This window comes from Felis catus, chromosome C2 (genome assembly GCF_018350175.1).
Source record: "Felis catus isolate Fca126 chromosome C2, F.catus_Fca126_mat1.0, whole genome shotgun sequence".
NCBI lineage: Eukaryota > Metazoa > Chordata > Mammalia > Carnivora > Felidae > Felis > Felis catus.
The window spans coordinates 74,189,132-74,211,549 of NC_058376.1; the positions used below are offsets into that span (position 1 = coordinate 74,189,132).

The window sequence follows — 22,418 nt, forward strand, 5'->3', positions numbered from 1 at the left end:
CGTTTTGCAAGTGAGAAGGAAAACTAAGAAGGCTTATTCTCAGAAAATCCCTTTTGCTCCTTAAGAGACCAGGAAAGTGCCTTGTCCTTCTGTCCTGTTTAGGTATCAGAGTCTGTGAGCCTGAAGGACCCTGATCACATTGGAGGTGCTGGCCAAGGGTGCAAGGACCTTGGGAGTCACCCGAGGGACACACACGTTATGCAACACATGAGGTTTAACAACGTCTCCACAAATGTTTAACATCTCCACCGACACGGGGCTATCGGCAGTTAAAAATGAAATTCTCTCTTTTGGTCATTCAACCGTATTTGCTCAGCGCCCACCTGGTCCCTACTCTCCTGATATTTCCATTTTATTGGAAGAAGAGAGATTAAACACAGATACACATACATACGTGTCAGTAAACAAGAACACGTCAGAGGGTTGTACGCTGAGCAGTGACGTATACAGCTCACTGCTGGAGGAGACAACTGTCGAGGGGAGCCCCGGCGCGGAAGCCGGGGAAGGACACTCCAGGCTGAGGGTGCTACCAGTGTTGGCTTGCTGGATCCAAGGTCTGGAGGGGGAAGGAGGGAGGGAGAGGACCGCGGAGGCAGCGGGTGTCAGATGATCTTTCCTCCTTCACCCGGCAAATTACCAAATCACGTGGAGCAGGAGTTGGTGGAAAGAGAACGGTAACTCGGGAGACGGGGCTGTACTCGCTCCGTCTCTGACCTAACAGGCCTTGGGCGGGATGCTTTTCCGTCTCTTGGACTGCAGCTGTGTTATTCTGCCTCCCTCCTTCTGGGTGATGTCTGGCCACCCCAGCCCCAGAAGGCCATTCCCGTACACGTCCTCTGGGGTGCAGATGAAAACAGGATAAGATGTCCTCTGCTCTGTTGGTTAATTGGCCCGGCAAGCTTCCATTAAGAGTTGTACTTTCCGGAGGGTCTGTGCTTAAAAGGGCCTCCTTTTAAGATGATGACTGCTCCCCAACCACGTGACTCTCGGTCGCTGGTGTTGTGCACACCAACAGCTGCTCGACAGCTGGCCGGGCTTCTGGACTCATGGGGTGGCTGGCTGACGGGGAGCTCCATGACGGCCACAGGAGTTCCAGCTCAAGAATCACCAATAGTCTCCCTAGAAATGGGCCACCGCCCAGCACCTGCCTCCCGCCTGACTCAGGGTGACTGCAGTGTGGATTTTGGCCGGTGGATACCAAGCACCAAATTCATGTGTGGCGGCCAGGGGACCACCCAGCCCTGAACCGCTGGCCTGCTACGCTACAGGGTGGGTTATTTTCGTGCGCGGACTTGTTTTTCCTGGCAGGGGGACGGCCACATACTTCATGGCAGCAAGTCGTGGAGCCTCTGTGGGCTCTATTTACACAGCGGGGGGGAGAGAGATGCACTTTTTTGTGTGTGTAAACAGAACGGTTTATAACCCATTAAACTGCCTGTCCTGATAGATGCGGGCCCCTCCTGCATTCGGATAATATGTACAATATGTGTAGTGCTTCGGAAGGTACCAGCAACACCTCTGGCCAAGCACTGCTGTTCTGAATAGCCCTCCTCGGCAGTGCGGGCTAATGAATGCCAGGGAGAAGCCCACAGCGGTGGTGACCAGGGAATCCTGGGATCCTCAGGAAGTGGGGAAGATCCCTGATGCCCTTCGCTCATGATCTACCTTATACAATGGTCTCCCACCACCACGTCTGTCCAATCTGAGCGCAGAATACCTCCAGCCGTCAGACGCTCACCGCCCAGGACCTCGGCTATTCCTTGGGGGTTGGCTCAGCTTTTAGAAAGTTCTTTCTTAGTGCAGTCAAAATCTACCCTCTAAGTGTTCACCTTGGGGCTCTTTGGGGTCAGACAAGGTCCAATCCCCCCTTTCCTGGAACTGCTCTGCGCTTCGGGAGGTAGATCTCTTGATAGGGGTTGAACTGCTTCGGCCTCTTCAGCTGGCTCTCCTACAACCTGGTTTTGACCCCTTTCACCGGCTCTCCAAGCCCCATTCCCTTTTCTAGAAGTGTGGCTCCCAGGTGTGAACTGAGTAGCTGGAGAGAGGGGGCTGACAGTCCCTCGCATCCTCTGAGAGGCAGGAGGGCCCTTCTATCAAATGAGAAGTGGGGTTCCCATCTCCTGGCCTCAGGCTGGCGAGCACCCCACTCTGTTAGCCACAAGGTCCCTGGAATGGGTGCTCCTGGGGCTCTGAGTAGATGGCTCCGTTGCTGGCTAAGAGCTTACGTTCTCCCTGTTCTGCATTTCCCCTCGTGCGGAAAACGGAAATACTAAACCAGGTTAATAACATTTTACTAACAACAAGAAGCCCTCGTTATGAGTGTAGTGCCTTGGGCGCTTTTACAGGCATCTTACACTCTCCAGAGTAGAGCAACCGAGGAACTGGGTTCCTGCCCCATGGTACAGCTGAGGAAACTGAGGCTCAGGGGATTGAGATGACGTGACCACGGCCCTGGGTAGATGGCAACACTACCCAGGAATAGAACCGGGGGTTTTTGAGGCCAAATCAAATGTTTTTCCCATGTCCTCAAACAGCTCTCTTGCGTGCAGGGGCGATAAGACTTTCTCCTAATGAAACAACCAAAGATTTGAATCCTGTGTTTGTTCTCTGGCACACCGGGGACAAATGTGAGGCCTCGGGTCATGCCCTTCGTCCCCTTCATGCAGCACTGTTGAGTCCATGAAGCAGAGGCCAAGGGAAAGGGCTGAGTCTAGTGGTCCCCTCTTTGCTGCAATGTCCTGGCCCGGAGACCAGAGCCAGACATGCCCGCCCAGCTGGGGCCTGGTTTGAGCCTCCCCAGGATGGTGGCAGGTGTCCGCTCTGTCACTCTCCTCAGTGCCTGGAAGTCCAAGGCCATGAGGACTGGCTGCCTTCCCAGAAAACACAGGTCACTGTCTGGTCGGCCTGTCCTTGAGCCCAGGCCTAGCTCTGTCCCATGGCAGGATATGGACGGGGAGCGGCAAACTGTCCTCCTCCTCTCTCCCGGGTAGGACAGCAGGTTCCCAGACCTGGGAAAACCTCCAGGTGAGAACCTCTGTTCTGTAGGAGAGGCGTCAGCACTAAGCCAGGCCTCCGGGGTCGTCACAGGGACTGGGGATCCCAAGGGCCGTGTGTCCAGTGACGTTCCCGGTGGGAGGCCAGCCTCTGGAGAGCTCAAAGGAAGGACTGTGTTTTTGGGGAAGAAGACAGGGCAAGAGTCACCTCCCTCTCCTTGATGAGCGAGTGGCTCCAAAATGGCCTCTCTCCAATCTGTCTTTGCCAGGGCAGGACACACAGGGTCAACAGGGCTGACGTCAGTCCCTGTCACCCCCACTCCCCACCATCTGAGCTGCCTGGTCTCAGCACAGCTTGTGTGTGGTTGAGATAGCACGGGGAGGAGACTTCCCGAATCCTAGATTTGACCACAGTGAGAAAGCCTTTTTTTCTCCTGGAGAACGGTGGGGTCAGCCTGCCGGTGGACGGGAAGGCTGACCCTGAGATGTGTGGGGTTTGAAGAAGCAGGATGATCTCGCAGGAGGGGGTTGGGTTTAATCAGGCTCCCACTGGGCACTGAGGCCCTTGTGACAAAGAAAAGAGCCAGTCTTGTTCTCGAGATGGGGTCATGTTTGTGCGAGGCCCGGAGACGGAGGGGGTGGGCGGTGGGCAAGAAGGTGGCCGTTTCCCCCTCTTTGCTGGTGTCGAATGTGGTGCACTGAAAAGAAAACCTGTGGGAGGTAGGCTGAAAAGACCTGGTGTCGAGTCCCAGCTCTGCCACAGACTGACCGGCAGAGGTGGACTCCGTGTTCTTATCTGTGAAAGGGGTTGTTGAAAAATGTGCCCCCTGAAAGGTTACCAAGCTGTGAGCCCTGGATGTGAGAGGGCGTATTCAGTTGTGATGCGCTAGCGGCCAGGACCGATGTCACCAACAGGCTTGGTGGTGGTGGCTCACCCCTGGGAGGGGGGGGGGGGAGGGGGAGGAGGGGCAGCCCAGTGGGATTTTGCATCATTCCTTCCCCACTAGGAGGAGCACTTGGCACTTGCAGAGGCTGGATTTTCTGCGTGGCAGGATGAGAGGTTGGAGTGGAACCCGCTGCCCTGCTCCCACCTCCCCCTCCCCCTCACCTCCGCCCGCCCCTCTCCCTCCTCTCCCCCCTCTCCCAGGCTTCCCTCAGGGCAAACATCCCAGCAGGACCTTCCATCTCCCTCTGACCGCCCTCCCTCGGCCTTGGCAGCCTTTCAGAGACAGAGGAGGAGGCCAGGCTGCCAGGAAGGGTGGGGCTGCCTGGCAAGGCCCAGCCGCAGTGTGACCCCGCCAGTCCCGGAAACGCTCCAAACCTTGGACCTCAGCGGACATCCGGCGACTCAGCGGCAGGGCCTGTCAGGGGGACAGAGCGCGTGTGGGATTCCTCTGAGGTCAGGTTTGCTGGAGACTTCTAAGAGGAGAAAGGAAGAGCCGTATTTTAGCCAATTCTGGAGTCAGAGGGCTCTGGGATGTGTTCACAGTGTGAACAGAAGTCCTGGGATGGCCTCCAAAAAGTCTTCTCACAGGGTTGTGCATGTATCCTAGATTTCTTTTTTTTTTTATTAATTTTTTTTTTAATGTTTAGTTATTTATTTTGAGAGACAGAGACAGAGCATGAGCAGGGAAGGAGCAGAGAGAGAGACACAGAATCTGAAACAGGCTCCAGGCTCCGAGCTATCAGCACAGAGCCCGACGCGGGGCTCGAACTCACAAGCCGTGAGATCATGACCTGAGCCGACGCCGGACGCTCAACCGACTGAGCCACCCAGGCACCCCCTAGATTTCTTAATTAAAAAAAAAAACCATAAGTCAATAGTGCTTTCTGAAGAGTGCTCGCCACGTACTAGGCGCTTGCTAAACCTGTTACCCACATGAATCCTTCAACAACTCGATGAGACGAGAGTATTGTTATGCCCAATTTATAAATGAAGACACCAAGGGTCAGGGGCAAGTGTCATCTGCTCAACGTCACAGAAATACTAATTGCTGGAGTCTGGATTGAAACCCAGGCGGGGCTGGCTGATTTCAGACCCCAGGTTCTTCACTTTCTCAGAAGGCAGAAACCACAGTCTCCTTGTCTCTATAGAATGCCTGGTACCTGGAAGACATCCAGTAAAGATAGGCTGATCAGGGCCTGATGTATTTTGGGGGGTCTGATTCTCTCCCGTTATAGACTGATGAAATAACGTAAAATATGGGAAAGTACTTAGCTCAGAGGCAGGTGTGCGTGTAGTAGGTCCACATAAATCCGAAGGTGAGGCCCGGCTTTCCTCCTTTCTACGTGATGTATCTGTGCTTGGGAATAGTATTTTCAGAGAACACAGCACCGCCTGGGGTCCCTGCCCCGGCAAGGCTGTGAAATGACCCTGTTATATCCCCTTGGCCAGAGGGAGTAAAGGGCCATGCTGGTGGGGTGGGGGAGGGAAGGATGAGTCTGTGACTCTCTTCTGCGTCCCACATGCCACAGGCTTGGGAGAAAAGACACCCGCTCTGTTTGCTGACGTCTCTAAGAGAGCCCTCCTCTTCCAGCTCCACAGAGACGGTGTGGACCCGGAAGCCTGGACCACTCAGAGCCCCGAGAGGCTGAGTCACACCCACATGTGTGAGAAACACCGACAGTGTCACAGCATCGAAGGATGTTGGAGTGGGTGTGGTCTTGTTGGAAGGAAAAGGGTCTGCGGTGGGACGGCTGGGCCAACCCCGGGGTCCCCTGGTTCCCATGCACACCCACGGGGCACTTGGCCTGCCTCCTTATTTCCAGGCAACTGCACACCTGCTTCTTTCTCTGGGAGCCTCCCGGCCCGCCTGCCTTCTTGGCTTTCGTTAAGGTGGTTGAGATAGAACTGTCCCATAATTCTGTGTGTTTAACCCTCTCTGGGCTGGGTCTCAACAGACCCGCACTGACATGAAATTGGTCACAGTCCAGGCAGAAAATGTAACCCATTTCAGAAATCTCCGCGGTTATGGTTATGAAGGCACTGGAGGAGATGGGAGGGCAGACAAGGGTGAAAGGCAGTCTTGAGAGTAGCAACCACTGGAAAATGCTACCATTCTTGGGTGGAAAGTCACAGAGAGGAGATGATGTTTCCAGAACCGGAGAGACTGGAATCCTGGTGGAGGTTTCCTGGCAGGAACTGGGACCGCAGAGGTGACCTGCCAGGGTAGAACGACTCTGGTTTCTACCCTCCTGGCTGTGGCTGTTGGGACCTTGGCAAATGTGGCCTGCAGGGATCAGCCTCCTATGGGAGGGAGCAGGGTGCAGGAGGGGAGGACCCGGATCTGAGGGCAAACAAGCAAACGACCTGCCTAATCTCCAGCTAGTCAGACCTTTGAAAGAGACTGCATCCCTCCAAGGGGCGATCGAGAGGGTTGGCCCTAAACTTGCCTCTGGAAATTGTCCCAGATCCTCTACTGGTTATTGCAATTAGTGGTAATGCCTAAGCATTAGCCCTGCTGGGACTGAGGCAGAGAAAGAACCATTTTTTCAAGCAGATCTGCTTCTTGGGTATTTTTCGAAGGCTATGGGAACCTCTGGTTCTTGACCAAGCACCAGGTTTGACGATAAAATCAGTCTCGAGGGACGGAAAGATCTATGGCAGACACTTGGGCAGACTTACATGCGTGTTAGGAGGGACACTGGACTCAGGGTCAGGAGACCTGAGGATATGTCTTGGCTCAGACAAGTTGCTTACCATCTTTGAGCCTCAGGCTGCACATCTTTCAAATGGGGACTGTGTTTGCCAGGGTTCTGTAGAAGTGAGCAACAGAATGCACGCAAGGGGGGTTGTAGACCATAGGACGTTCAGACAAAGTCTTGCGCCTGAGAATGCACACGATCACAGATGTTGCTCAGCTCTGTTTCGGGGTCGATGTATCCCTTTGGAGTGGACACCTATAACCCTTGTCTTGTAACCACAGAATCGAAAACAGCTGGATTCCAGGCAGCTTGTCCAAACCTTCTCCTGAAGGAGGAACCCGTTCTCCAAAGTTCTCAAAGATGATCCTTCCCACCCTCCCTTCCACAAATATTTGGAGCACGCACGCTTTGTCAGGCACTGCGCTGGTCCTGGGGCAGTAACGGAGACAGATATGGGCCTCGTCCTCACCGAGCTGACAGTCTAGCACTTGAAAGTCTCTGCAAACAATTTCTGTTGAATACCTCCCGTAACAGGATGCTCGCCACCTTACAGGACGGCCTCTTTTTTTTTTTTTTTTTTTTTTTTTTTCCGGTCAGTTTTTCCTTATTTAAACTGTGATGCTTGTTCTGACCTCTGGGGCTATACAAAACAAGTCTAACCCCATTTCCTATGTCAGTGCCCTTAGAACGTGGAAAAATAAACATGGTACGCTCAGAAAACATTCTCACTCTCCAGTTTCCACTCGTGAAAGGGAAGCTGATTCTCTGTGACGTTAAATTCCCCCAGGCCGTGAGGTCAGAGCCAGGGTGGTCTGTCTATACTCTGGGTGCTCAGGCCCTGTCCCCAGGCCACCGGGGGCGGAGGGAAACTGTGTGGCGGAGACCCGTGAAGGGATGCAGGGCAGAGGTTTGCAGGTGGCCGGGGAGGCGGGCCCGAGTGAAGCGCGGGGGTCTGTCACTCTGGTGTGGGGGGGGGGGGTGTATGGGAGGCACTCTCTGGCCGTCTGCCCAGGACAAGCCACAAGCCTGAGCTCCCGGGTTTCTGCTCTGATTCACAGCTTCCTCTCTTCCCAGAGGAATCCCCTTTATAGCTCTCGAGGCCTGACCCCAGCGTCCCCGCGAATGTCGTCTGACTGCTGCATGGAGTGCAGCCGCAGCTCCTGTGCCGGGTGCCAGCTGGACGTGCTTGGCGGCTGGGGCCCTGGGAGCCACCTCTCGGGATGTCAGAGGGGAGCTGCAGCCGCCCTTCCGTCAGCAGGAAGCCCAGCCACAAACACTTGGACAGGAAGCGCAGGCGCTGGCCAGCTGAGCGAGCTCTGGTTTCTCCCGTGTCTGAGGGCCTGGCCCAGTGTAGAGGAAGACCAGCCAGGTGCTGCGGCCTGCACTGACAGGGCTGGGATGTGGGCTCTGGGCGTGAGCGGAAAAGCACCGCTGAGGCTGGACCAGAGGAGGAGCTTCCTGGAGGAGGGTGAGGGAGCAGGGAACACGGCGTCTAGCAGACCTCGGCCAGCTGGCTGGGGACACGCAAAGACCCCTTTGTGATGGTTCCAGACAAAATGTGTTCGCTTGGGCCCAGACCTCCGGCATAAGCCCAGGCCGGCTCCAACCTCCAGGCGGCCTCCGCCTCTGTGAAAACACACTGTAGTCCCCTGGGGTGGGATGTCCACACGTTCCCAGCTTGAAGAATGACTCCTCTCAGGGGAAGCCTCTTTCGTAACCTACCGGGTTGTATTGTGAGTGAATTAATACAAAATAGAGCGTGCTGAGCTGGGGACAAAGGCAATTTTGCATTCCGGTCGACGTTGTTGCTTCTAAGTGCTACGTGTGATTATCCTCAGGGCAGTCTGTGTGTGCAGACCATGTGTGTGCCCCAAGGACCCCCAGGATTTACAGAGCGCTTCAAATTTTCACAAGTCGCTCGGGTATTTTTCCCCCCACTTTTGCTTCTCACGACCTGATACGTCAGTAAGAGATGCCCGGTATCTGGGGACCAGGAGGTAGGCAGATTGGCTCAAGGTCACACGGCTCAGTCATGGCAGATCCAGGGCCACCGCCATGACTTGTCTTGCTCTAAAAAGATAACTTAGATGATTATTACTTTCCAAGGGCCCGAACCTCTCCTACCTTACCCTGGACTGCGTGCTTTCAAGCTCCCGCCCTCGGAGTCTGTAGCTAATAGCCCGTTGTTTGAAGCACATTTTGAAAACCTTCTGGGTGAATCCTGCCTGTGGCTTTATTCCCTCCCCCTGCCATGCCCACAGGTTTTTATTAGTGGCATTTCAATAATCTAGATTTTATCATAGCCTATGACCTCTATGGTTCTGACTCTAGACCAAGGGTTAGCAACTTTTTCTGTAAAGGGATAGACGGTAAATATTTTAAGTTACGGGCCACTTGGTCTCTGTAGCAATTGCCCAACTCTGCCATTGTGGTGCAAAAGTAGCCATAGACAGTGTGTAAACAAATGGCGTGGCTGTGTTCCAATAAAGCTTTATTCACAAAAACCGGCAGTGAGCTAGGTTTTGCACCCAGGCTGTAGTTCAAGGATCTCTGCTTTTGAACTCCCTGAAGACAGAGACTCTTGTTCTTACACAACTACAAGCACTCTCCCTACTCCAGGCACCAGTGTTGGGTTGACTGTGTTTATACCTTGTGCTTAACGGAGTTCATTGTTAGTTAATTCAATGAGTGGAATGTCCGAAGGAGTTTGCAAATGAAGCCATTATAGAACTGGTTAGGTTTTGATTCTGATCCTCAGCTGGAAGCTATACAATATGGTTGAGTATAATCTCATTGAGGAGAATTGGTAGGCCTGATTTGAACACCAATTCTGCTACTTCTTAGCCCTGAAAGCTTGGGCACGTAACTTGTGCTGAAGAAATGGTGGCCATTGCTACCTGGAGGGATATGGTGTTCCTGCTGAACGCTCTCTGTGCTCGGGGTCAGGTTCCAGATGGGGCCTCAGTATTGTCTACTGTCTGACACACAGAGAGGATATAGTGAGAATAAATGGAAAGATATCCTTTAGCCAGGAAAAGGTAGGGTTATGTAAACCCAGGCAGTTTTGCAGAGGTGTCCCTTATGTGGCATCCCAAAGTCACTGTCTACAACAGAACTCGTCTCCACCATCCACCTCCCAAGCTGCGCTTTCCTCTCCGTCTCCACAGATGCCAAGGTGGACACCTGAAGGTCATCTGCATCTGGCTGGCTCCCTCCTACCCCAAGACCAGTGTGCACCAAAGCCGTCACCTTCCCCTCTTCTGCATGCCCTTGCCTGTTCAGGGTCTATCGCCTGTGTTATAGCTGCTTCCGGTGGCTCCCTACCTCATCTGCGTAACCACTTTGCTGTTAGATTTACGTTTCAAAATACAAATCTGGCTTCTGAAATCTTCAATGGTCCCCCACTGCTGGTAAGGCCAAAGTCCACTGATCTCCTTTGGTCTTTCCCGCCTCATCTCCCAGCATTCTTTGCCACGTGTCTAGCCTCTTGGGTGGACCTCACTATGGGCAGTCTCATCTGTTGCATTTTTTTTTTTTATGTTGTTACCTGCTCCATTCTGCTCACACCCCAGCACTCCGAATTCTGTCCAGGATATCACAAATCAATCACTAAATAGTATCCTGTGGCCTCAGAGTTTTTAAACACATTTTTTAAAGGCTTGTCACTCAGTTCTAGTTTGGAACTTAGCTCTGGGAAAATCTGTACCATTGGCATATTTAATTTTTTTTTTCAGCTGAAATCAGGGAACTTACATATCAGACAATTTCTGTCTAGAAATATCCAGACATTGTGTTTATGGGTCAACTCGGTAACAGCAAACATGAGGCTTCCAGTCCTGGAGAATACTGTTGTGAGCAGTAAGGATGCCATTTGATTAAATTCTCCTTCCAGAATTCCTCTAGTGTTACAGAACAGAGGGCTCCTTCCAGCAGCTGGAACCTCCAGCAAAACCTGTCCCCGAGTGACCACTCATGAATCCGACATGACCGGCAGCTGATACATGGCCTCCTTACAACTTCAAAGCCTGGTGAGTCTGGAATGAAGAATGAGGCTTCCAGGCCAGGGAATTGGAAGGGAGAAAAAAAATCACATGGGTGTTGTCCTTGCCATCCTGCTGATGGGTAATTGTAACTCATCCTTGTCCTTGGGAAGGGTCCAAGTGCAAACACCAGGGCCAGTCTGTATTGGTTTTCTTCCCACTCTACTCGCCCCTCTCCTCTCCACCTTAGTCTAACCTGCTACCCACTCAGGGCTTATTGAAATCCTTTCTTCTGAGCATAGGGAACTAGGACATGGGGCCCCATACAGTGTTGACGGAACCTTCGTCCTCACCGGTTTGCATACCAGAATTAAGTACTCTGCTGTCTTGTCCAAAGCTACAGAGACTGTTTTGTTTTGTTTTCTTTTCTTTTGCAGAGCATTGTATAAAGGCTCAGTTCTTCTCAGACATCGGTAGGGCTGAAAACTTGGGCAAATGCAAAGAAATGATTTTTTTCAAAAATAAGAAAGACATTTGTTTTTGCTTAAAATCTGCTATTACTAACCTCTGATGTAAAACTCCTGTTGGGTTTAGAAACAGTGAAGTGTAAGGGACAGAGAACGAGATGGAAGATTGTCCCTTAATCTGGAAAGGAAATTAGCTCCTTGTTACCTTACAAAATGCTTCTTTTTGATGCTAACTCACCTGTACTCTAGGGCCGTTAGGAAAAACTATTGCTGTGTTGGATTTCTACAATGCTTTGAATTGTAAGTAAGAAAGCACTGTGAGAGGCATAGCTTAATTTTAGAAACTTGAAATATTGAAACCTCAACTTATTACACAAACAAAAGAATGCATTTTGGCAGTGTAGACTAATCTGCAACACTGAAAAGATGAACATCACGCAGCATTGAGAATGTGATTCGATTTACTGAGGTTTAGCCTAACATTTCACGTAAACCTTCCATGGCATAAATCAGTTAAGGATTTTTTCATATTGTATTGATTAGGATTAGGTTTGGGTTTAAACAAGGTATAAGTTTGGTTCTCTCGTGTAAAAGTCCAGGTGGGTGGTATGGGGCTGAATCAACTCCCTAGTATATCGGACACCCAGACTTGTCCCTTCATTCATTTATTTAATCAGTCAGTCAGCAAATATTTATCCAGCATCAATTAGGCACCGGCATTACAGCAGCGGGGGAAATATGGGGAGACACAAAAATCTCTGCCATCATGAGGTTTGCATTTTGATCCACTGTGCATGGCCTTGAACTCAGGGCCCGAGATGGCAATATCTCTGCATTCTGGGCAGCAGGACGGAAGAAGGAATAAAGGAGAAGGAGGAAAGAATACACCTATGTAATTTCTTTTTAAGTTTATTTATTTTGAGAGAGGGAGCACAAGTGGGGAAGGAGCAGACAGAGAGGGAGAGAGAGAATCCCAAGCAGGCTCCACCAGCGCTGAGCCCAATGTGGGGCTTGAACTCACAAACCACGAGATCCTGACCTAAGCCAAAGTTAGACGCTAAACAGATTGAGCCACCCAAGCACCCTGCACCTATGTAATTTCTTAAGAAAGCTCTTGGAAGCCAGATGATTCTTTCCCATTCATTCTATGTGGTGATTGGTCATGTGGCCCCACCTAGCTGCAAGGGAAACTGGGGAATGTAGTTTTCTTCTTCCTCTCCTCCTCTTCCTCCTCCCCCCCCTCCTCCTCCTTCTTCTTCCTCTTCTTCTTCCTCTCCTTCTTCTTCAGGTGGGAATGTAGTCTTTGTTTCCAGTGACCCCCAGGAGCCAGCTGAAAATCTATTATTAAGGAAGAAGAGAAAATGAATAATGGTGGGGGGCAGGGGACTACTGGTATCATCCACAAGTAAAACTTGTAATTAAAAAATAATAATACATTTTATTTAATATAGAAAATCCAAAACATTATTTCAACAAACAACCAATAGAACAATTCTTTCACATTCTTTCGTTACTCAGTCTATAAAATCCAGTGTCTATTTCCACTTACATCACTTCCATTCTCTCGCTCGTTCACGCACACCGTATCTGAGTTCCGATCAGCCATAAGGCAAGTGACCCACAGTCACACCAGACTGTGTGACCTCGGAGCCTGGCAACTGGAAGTGTGTCTCACAGGCCAGCAGCATGGGCAGCACTGGGGAGCTGGTTAGAAATGGTGACTCTGGGCCCCACCCCAGACCTACTAAATTAGAATTTGTATTTTATTTTATTAAAAAAAATTTTTTTAATGTTTATTTTTAAGAGAGAGAGAGATAGAGCACGGGCTGGGGAGGGGCAGAGAGAGGGAGACACAGAATCCGAAGCAGGCTCCAGGCTCCGAGCTGTCAGCACAGAGCCCAACGCAGGGCTCAAACTCACAAACTGTGAGATCATGACCTGAGCCGAAGTCTGATGCTTAACCGACTGAGCCACCCAGGCACCCCTAGAATTTGTATTTTAATAAGATCCCTAGGTGATTGGTGTGCACATTCAAGTATGGTGGGCACTTTTCTGTATTTCTTTAAAAAAAAAACATTTTTTTTAATGTTTTTATTTATTTTTGAGACAGAGAGAACATGAGCAGGGGAGGGCAGAGAGAGAGGGAGACACAGAATCCAAAGCAGACTCCAGGTTCTGGGCTGTCAGCACAGAGCCCTATGTGGGGCTCGAACCCACAGACCGTGAGGTCATGACCTGAGTTGAAGTCGGACGCCCAACCAACTGAGCCACCCGGGTGCCCCTGTATTTCTTCTTCAGATGAGGATGTGTCAGAGTCTAATAAAAAGTCCAGAGACAAGAGAAGCTACTCCCAGCAAACTCTCTGCACTCAAGTGCAGGAATTTGTCAGACCCCATCCTTCCTTTTTCGGATCCTTTTAGCCTGCTAATTTGACCTTTCGAGAAGGGGCAGCTTTAAAGACGTTACATTCGAACAGATCTATTAATTTTGGCTAATTGACCAAAGGAGAAACCGGAAAAACCAAACAACATAGAATTGTTGGATTCTAAATATATTTCATTTTAAATTCAAGATACTGTGTAAGTTCACAGTGTGGTGCAACCATCACCCTTGTCCGTTTTAGAACATTTTCATCACCCTAAGAAGAAATCCTGTGTCTCTTGTCAGTGAGCACCCCTTCGCTGCTAGCTCTAGGCAACCACTAGTCTCCTTCAGGTCCCTGTAAATGTGCCTATTCTGAAAAGCATACCTTATGTGGTTTTTGGTGACTGGCTCCTTTCTTTTAGCCTAATGTTTTCAAGGTTCGTCTTTACTGGAGCCTGTATCAGTACTTTATTCTTTTTTACGGCCGAATAATACTCCATGGTATGGATATATCGTATTTTGTTTATCCCTTCAGAAACTTGTAAAGTTTTAGTATCGAAGACAGAAAGAAGCGGAAAAAACAGTAAGGCGTTCAGGGTCACAGAGGATCAGAATTGAGAGGAACCTCAAAAATCACTCTCTGCCTTGTTTTCCATGTGGAAAACCTGAGACCCAGCAAAGGGGAGCCATTGGCCCGGGGTCCCTCAACATCAGGGGTCTCGAGCTGTGGTGAGGACCCAGGTTGTCCTGACTCCAAGACCTGTGCTGTTCTCTGCCGCCATACATCCAGGGCCTCGGGGCTCTCCTCCAAGGTGGCCATGGGAGCAGTCATCCCTGGTGATAGCAGAGAAAGGCACGAGAATTCTCATCTCAAACTTGGCTTCGATTTGGAAAACGGTTTGGAGTTCAGAGCCCCAAGTGGATTTGGAGTGGGGAAATACAGGGAGACACAAAAAGCCCTGCCATGGTGAGGTTTGCATTTTCATCCAGTGTGCATGGCCTTGGACTCAGGCCATGAACTCAGTTACTTCTGGAGAACTGTTTCGAAGAACTGGGAGCGAGGCCTCCGTCTGATATTCTGGACCTCTCTCCATTTCACTTTCGGCCACATCTCTCAACCATCAGGAAGAATGTGCGAAACACTCAGGAATGAAGGGCGCGGCTCAGATGGACCCACTCAAACAGAGGCCGAGGAGGGAAGACGATTTGCCCGAGGTGCAGCCCGTGTTCACAGGGCACCGTCTGTCTGTGGTTCTTTTGCCAGTCGGGGCCTTGTTTGCAGGCAACAGAAGTAGGTTCTTTCCCCTGATGCCACCACCTCAGGAGACTTGCTGCCTCTTCTTGGGACTCTTGACTGCCACCACCATCATAAATAAATCTCGGAAACCTCTGTTTTCAGGCTTCGCTGTCGGATTCAAAAGCTCAGGCATGAACCCGTGATAGACTGGGTGCCTTGAAGTGTGGAGGGTGAACGTCTGTTCCCCTTCGGCCTCTGCCACAGCGGGTGGGGCTGTGCCTCTCCCCTATTTTGGGATTCTTCTAAATTAGGCAGATTGGATAGTGGGTAGTCAAAAAACAACAGGTGCCCATGGCAGATATAAATATAGTGTTCTCCAGTGAGGAAAAACCAGAAGCTGTGTCCCACCAAACAATACCGAAGTTGGGCAGTGACTCAGGGAGGCAGGAGCCGGGAAAGAGGGATCTGGGTACTTGAAAGAGGCTGAGGAACTTTCTGGGGGAATGTGACCCATTCTGTCTTTCAGAGCGACAGACGTGAGTTCAGTGGCAGACTGGGGTCTAATAGAGGATGAGCCCGTGAGGAGCCAAGAAACGAAGTCGTGTGAGGAAGAACTAAAGTAACAGGGGCCATTTAACCCTGATAAGAGCCAGACGCTGGGGAACAAGGAAGGTGCGTCCACTGTCTTTAAACGCCAGAAGAGCCACCATGGGGGAAAGGTAGTCCAGAAGGCGTGGCTTGTACTGAGATGGGGAATTGTAGGGAGGCAGATTTCAGCATGATATGAAGAGGTTTCTGGCACCCAGAGGCACCCACCAAGTAACTGGAGTGATTCAGAAGGTGGGGACCTCTCCGCCCCCGGAAATGTTCAAGCCGGAGTCCGGGAGGTGGGTGGGTCAGCCTCTAAGGTTGCACTGGCCAGGACAGTGGCCAGTAGCCACATGTGACGCTTGAGCACATGTTGAAATGATACTTTTTGGATATACTGGCCCAGCCAACCCGGGTCTGAGAGGCCGAAGAGTAGGATCCGGCAGGCGTGGGCTCTCCCTGACTTACCGGTCAGGCACATCACCCTCCCGTGGGGAGACGGAAGGTCAGGAGTAACTGTTTCTCCCAGTGCTGCCAGTGGAAGGGGGTATGAGGCAGAAAGACCCTTACGTGTGCCTCGCCTGAACCTCTAGAAAGAGTCCAGTGTCCAGTGTGGTGGGATGGACAGAGACTGGGGTTGGGGGTTGAACACCCCAGGGGCTGCTTGGGGGGGCTACTGTGCCTTGGGTGTGTTCTGTCTTCTCGCGGGTGCTAGTAATGCCCACATGGGCCGAGTACATGCTAAGTGTTCAGCACAGAAAGCCATTGTTGGAGTCCTTGACCACGACACTTGGCGTATTACCCATGACATCGAGCGACCTGGGAGTCGGGGCTGAGCTTTTTCCGATGACATACTACTGATTTTGTATCTGAGTTATAGAACTGTGGCATTTCAGAGCCGTTAGAGGTCCCAGATACCATCTCCGTGTGGTGCAGATTAGGTAACTGGTCTGTAGGAGGGGAAGCGCGAGGAGGAAGGCCGGGAGGGGGTTTTAGGTGACACGTGTGACTTCTCCCCCGTCTCCCCCCACCCCTGTCAACACCGCTTCCTAGACCTAGTAATTCAGGAAGGCAGCCTGTCCGACCAAAAGGCAGGAAGTCCACCGGTCCCACTCCCATCCCGGTGGCGGCCACCGGCTGGTGGCGGCTGCTTCTATTCTCGGCCAGGCAGGGACCACACACCCTTCGGGCATGCAGCACAGGCCCGACTGCTCACTTCATTCTAGGAGGGGCCACATTCGGTCGATTTCTTAGTTGTTTATATTTTTCTCATATTTTATATCTCTGTGACAACTTCATCATCTCAGGTTCCAGGGGAGATATTCCTGGCCCGGCATCTGGGAAGAGAGATTTTTTGTGATTCGTTTTTTCCCATGCTTTTACTGTTCAGGAACTGAAAAAAATATTAAGTTTCCTATTTTAATACGAATCTATTGCAAACCCCAAGTATTTGATAAGAGAATCTATTTTTCCTCATTTTGAAAAACAAATACTCTGTGTGATGTATTCATTAGAGTATATTTTACAGGATCAGGTTTTATCTTAGAATAAATTTGAGCCAAAGTTTCACTATCTGGGAACCAGAAGTATGGTATATTTATTTGATTGAACCCCTGCCTCTGTATATTGGCATTTCTCTAATACCTTTTTTGTTTACACAGCATACATATAATTTACTCTAGAGAAGTCTGCTCCTCAGAGAGTGACAGGCGTGACAAGAAACAAGATATTTTTCTATTTGAAGAGAAATACAGATGGGGCGCCTGGGTGGCTCAGTCGCTTAAGCGTCCGACTTCGGCTCAGGTCATGATGTCACAGTTCGTGGGTTCGGGCCCCGCGTCGGGCTCTGTGCTGATGGTTCGGATTCTGTGTCTCCCACTCTGCCCCGCTCCCCAACTCGCGTGCACTCTCTGTCTCAAAAACAAATAAACATTGAAACAATTAAAAATAAATAAAATGTTCCAAAAGAGAAATTAGGCAGATGGGGTGGAGTTCGCTCACAGTTCGCATCCACAGCACAGATGAGGGACAACTTCAGAGGTGGAGTCGGACTCAGCTTTGCCCACGGAGCTGGAGATCTTGGCTCCGAGGCCCTCCCTCTCAGCTGCCTCTTCTGCAGCCCTAGGGGTCCACTGAGCCACGTCACTAAGGGTGGCGCTGGGATTAAAGGAAACGCACTGGCCCTGTGCCCGGGACACTAGTGAATTGCAGGAGCAGCTAGCTGGAAGCTTCGGAGAGGTCACCGCCATGGAGGAGGGGATGCTTTTGAACAGGGCCCTGCTGGCACTGATGATCCGTACCTCTGTCTGGCAATTGCAGTTGGGTGAGGTGCCTCCCAAACCGTGAACGCCCAGCTGCTTTTTAGCTTTTTAGTAGGAAAAAAAAAAAAATGAGGATCCTGTCACTCCAGGTTTCCACGTTGTCCTTTCTGCTGATTAAACAGTCATCCTTCGGTGCAAACGTTTGAAACTGACCTACTCAAACGAGGCCTGGTCCAAGGGAGGTGAGCTTTCGCACTGAAATGCTCTTCTGATGTCTTGGGTTGGCTGTTTCTTCTCCTTTATTCCAGGTCCTAAATCTCAGTTTGATTTGTGATGTCTGGGTATTTATTTTAAGCAAGCCAGCCTGGACTTCATCAAAGTGGCAGTATTTTAGGGAATCCGATTGCAGGGCTAACGTCTGAGGTTTCAAAGGGTGTCAGCTTCAAGTCTCTGACCTCCGCTCCAGAAGGGTAGAGGTAGGCACTAAAAGCTGCCATCTTTATGGAGGATGATAAGCAAATGGGGCTTTCTCCTAATGTGACCAAAAGACCCCGCAGGGAGGGGCCCAGTTGAGGTCAGTGCTGCATTCGTCACTGTGAGACTCCTGCTTTCTGCTACCTGTCTACTTGCTCCTAGCAGAGTATTTATTGAGCACTTACTATCCGACCAGCTCTGTGCTGAGTGCTGTGGAGAACAGACCTAACACATGAAAGACTGTACCGTGTGGGTGCCGGCTCCTTCCCCAGCTTCCTAAGCCATGCTGACTGCATCCAGAGAGTTCCTCGACCGGAGGGGGCTGGGGCTTGTTTTGGTAGCACAATCCCAATAGCTGAAGACCAGGAATGAACTGACATTTTGCCTTTAGCACTCTAGTTCAACTCTGGGACTAGAACACCATCTGAAACCCTACCCTTCTGAGCTGGGCCCCAGACAACTGACTAATCTCTTGCCACCTTCTCCGATGCTCCCTGTATGTTCAGCTGGGGCTTTACTCCCGTCTGGGTGGCGACCAGCCCGAGTTAGGTGCTGAGTATTGCCACTGTCTCATTGGCCCTGCAAACGGGCAAGACCAGTGCAGACGCATCATTTCCCCAGTTCCTCAGCTGCTTCCCTGTGTGTGTCCCCTTCCCCCTGCACAGAAGGGCACCTCCCACTCAGCACCGAGCTAGGAACCTGAGAATCACCTTAAATCATTCCTCCTCCCTCTCTGCCGCCATCCACGTAAAGTTGATGGTCAATTTCTCAAAGCTATGGATTCCTCTCCGACCACACTGCTACAACCTCAGCTCAGCCTTCCTGTGCCAGTCTAGCTCCCTATCACAGTCTCAGCACCCAGCATCGGGCCTGACATGTGGCTGCTGATAATACTTGTTGAATCAGTGAATGAGAGAGTGAGTGAGCAGCTTAGACCTTCCACGATGATCTTTCTAGTCTCATTCTGTGCTCGCTCCAGCTCCCTCTTCACCTAGCACCCATCCGAACTCCTTCTGGCCCCCTGTGTGCCCACCCCTCTGGGAGCCTTCTCTCGTCCTCCTGTCTGAATGAGATGGCTCCTCTGTGCCCCAGAGCCCCACACGCCCAGCCCGTTCCTCTAGAGCACATATCCCCCTGCACTGGCATTGCTTGTTTGTGCACTAAGTGTTCTCTTTCTGGACACTGAGCCCCTCGAATCAGGGTCTGCGTTTTACTTATCATTGCGTCCCCAGCACTTCACACGTAGGAGGCGCTCCTTAAATATTTATTGACTAAATGAAGGTCTAGAAAAGCCTGCTGCTGTGCCTAACACCTTGCCACCCTTATGTCTCTAGTCCCTCCCCTATCACCACCGCCCAATCCGTCTGGATTTTGGCACTGGGGAAATCTGATGTGCAGTGGGACTATGAGTCTTGGGACCAGCTCCATATGGAAGTTTGTTTTCAGGAACTGGTGTCACCCATTCTGATTCTTGCCCTACGTTGGGTCACTTGGTATAGAGTGTCCTGGCCCGCACAGTAGGGTGTGCTTTGGTGGTTTTTGATTTCCCAGGGTCTATCTAGTGCAGTGCCCTCTTCTGACATTTGCTGACTGGGTCTCTATTGGTGTTCCGTGCTGGGCTATGAACCCTGTGGGGCAGGGGTGACATCTAATTCATGTCTTACCACCCCCTCCCAGCCCCGCAGCACCCCGAACGAAGACCTGTTGGCACATAGTAGGTTTCTAGGAAAAGGCAGGTGAGGTTGATCAGAACCTGGAGGGACTCAGGTGGGTGGGGCTCTGGGAATGAGGGTGGCTGGAGAGGAGAACCTCAAGGGTAAGGAAGGAGAGGAGAGAAGGGAAGATCTTCCTCACCAAGGGTGTGGATGCAGGACGAGCTGATGTGAAGGATCTTGGTGGGAACAGCAGGCACATGGAGGGAGGGAGATGGGAGAGAGAGAATCCTGATGCACGAGCCCATGGCCAGGCCTCCCGGGCAGCGGAGAGCCACAGAGAAGTGCATGCCGGGCGCGGGGCATGGTGCATCCTGCCCTCCTCCGGCCGCAGGGGCTCTTGGTCTTTCTCTGCCCCATTCCCCACATGATGCAAAGCTCTTCTCACTCTTTTATAACAATGTAAGCATCAAGTCAGTGAGCTCTTTATGCTCCCTCTAGAGAGGATGTGGACCAAGGGCTTGTTCTTTTCATCACTGTCACCACCACCCCTGTCCTCACCATGTTTCACACCTGAATGCCACTGCATGGTTTACCTGGGTGTTCACCTTTATGATCTCACCCCAACGGTCACGGCTGCCTTCTTTCACTTTATAGTCGAAGATACAGAAGCTCAGAGAGGTTGAAGGGCTAAGCCAACGTCACACAGACATTCTGGGGAGGGGCAAGGGGGCGTGGATTGATAAACCTGCTCTGGGATTCCTCTTAGGAGGTGTCGGCAGGGGCACAGCCCAAGTCTGTGCGCACACACGTCAGTGTGTGTGTCTGTCCTGATTCTCTTCGAGTGCACCTGCATCTGTCTGTCGTGTCGGGAGTGCGTGGACAACTCAGCACGCACCTTTGTAGGTGTGCGCGTGTGGGACTGTGCTGGGAGTGTCCTCGGGGCCGTGCGTGTGTGTGTGAGTGTGGCCTGGGCGCGTACACACGTGTGCATACAGGCACTCCGCCTCCTTCTCAGATGTCTTGGCTGTGGATTTGACAACTGAAACCCAGCTGCGCTCTGGCCGGGACACATCCGCTGTGGAAACCTAGGAGGAGCTGACAGTCCCTAAAGAGGGGTTACACATGCTGCCAGCAAGCACTCCTGGCCCACTGCCTAATTCCCTGCAAATGCTCTTTAAATCTGTTTCTAATTTGGACTCTGCCTGTCCCTGCCCCCTCCCAACCCTCCCCACTCCCCCAACTTGCCTCTAACCAGTCAAATTATGCTGAATAATGGCTGCGGAGGGGGGAGTGTGCTAAAGGTCACCAGTGGGCTGTTGGAGGGTGTAATAATGTCACATTTTAATTTACACAGGGAACCAGGCGGGCATCAAAGCCAATAAATTTGGACTGTACTCACGACGGCGGCCAATGGCAACTCCTAGAGGTCATGCCACTTGCAAGGAAGAAATCACTGTCACACCCCACGGTCCACTGGGCTTGAGCAAACCCATGTTCTTGCGAACAGATGCAAAATCCAGCATTTTCTGCCTGCAAGAGAACTTGCACTTGGAGACTTGCAGCATCAGCAAGAATCTCTCCAGTTGTCTGAGCATCATCACCCAGATGTTCTGGGTATTAAGAGTCTCAAGCAAAATACGTCGTCCATATTTTTTTGCAGCCCTGTGAGATACTCAACACCACGATGACCCAGATCCATGGGAAAGTGTATACAAAGCAGAGCGGGAAGAGCCGAAAGCAGAGTTGTGTGTATATACCGATGGCAGCTTGAGAAGCTTATTTACATTCGAGAAAGGTGGGGAGGGGCTGTGGGGGACATCTGTTGGAACCGCGTTCATGTTGAGGGGTTGGGGACGTGATGTGAGGTACAGCTTAATAATCAATGCGGACTTAAAATGAAAAGGTGCATTCTTTGAGGCACCTTGAGGACCAATGGAGTCCGGAGGGCGGGAGGTCTGGAGATGGTCACTTCTCATCTGTGCTGTGTGGCCAGGTAGCGGGGGAAGCCGGGAGCGGGACGAAGCACGGGCTGTGGGTGTCTGGAGTCCTTTGCAAGTGAGGCCGTGGCTGCGGTGATCTGGTGAGAGCCCGTTCCCTCCCTCCAGCATCCTGAGAGTCTGCAACTGGCGTGTGCTCCAGGGGCTGCCGCGGGGGCCTGGCGTGCTGCCCACCCCTCAGCTGGCTCCGCAAAGACAGGAAGGTGGGGTTTGCAGTCCTGGGGGCCACCGCCAGGAAGCCTTGAGGCTGTCAAGACTCTGGAGCACACGCTTCTCCATCTGGTGGGAAAGGAAATGGGGGGGGGAGGGGGGAGTTGCTCGGGGCTGAATGACACCCCGAGGGCCTCTGCTCCCCTTTCCCTGCCACACACCGGCCAGCAGCCCCTGCGATGCCTTGGGAAGAGCAGTGAGGAGGGTCCCACACTTCTGTCGCGCCCCAGGGCCGGTCTCTTATTCCATCTCTCAAGGGGCTTCCTCTTCGTCTCCTTTTCATTTTTAAACTGTTGCCATTTGTTTAGTTGTGTGTGATACTAAGGACTTTGCATATGTCAAAAGCGGCACGTAATCCTCAGAATGCACCTGCGAGGTAAGGGTGGCAGAGATGGCTCATCTTCAGCCAGAAGTTCCTCCAGCCGTTTCTTCAGGGCTGAGGTCCTGCTGGGAAATAACCCGCTCCTCCAGGAACCCCGTTCTCCACCCCCCTCTACAGTTAGTGGCGGTCACAGCAGTGGGTTCTGACCAGTGGCACACGAACAGA

At 51.6% G+C, this 22,418-nt stretch overlaps 3 long non-coding RNA genes across 4 annotated transcripts; 2 read left to right on the top strand and 1 right to left on the bottom strand.

Moving 5' to 3' along the window:
* Window positions 1–336: 336 nt before the first annotated feature.
* LOC123379980 lies at window positions 337–4,651 on the bottom strand. The gene is made up of 2 exons (XR_006585150.1): window positions 4,315–4,651; window positions 337–3,691 (listed from the first exon to the last, which is right to left on the bottom strand). It is a non-coding gene; the product is annotated as an uncharacterized LOC123379980 (long non-coding RNA).
* On the top strand, window positions 2,922–7,360 carry LOC111562252. The gene is made up of 4 exons (XR_006585149.1): window positions 2,922–3,024; window positions 4,001–4,053; window positions 5,531–5,645; window positions 6,920–7,360. It is a non-coding gene; the product is annotated as an uncharacterized LOC111562252 (long non-coding RNA).
* A 257-nt stretch (window positions 7,361–7,617) lies between these two features.
* Window positions 7,618–21,424, top strand: LOC109503501. 2 transcript variants are annotated; one of them, XR_006585151.1, is made up of 3 exons: window positions 10,436–10,666; window positions 15,213–15,358; window positions 21,019–21,424. It is a non-coding gene; the product is annotated as an uncharacterized LOC109503501 (long non-coding RNA). The 2 variants fall into 2 exon arrangements; XR_002745571.2 differs by lacking the exon at window positions 15,213–15,358 and having other exon boundaries at window positions 7,618–10,666.
* The last annotated feature ends 994 nt before the right edge of the window (window positions 21,425–22,418 follow it).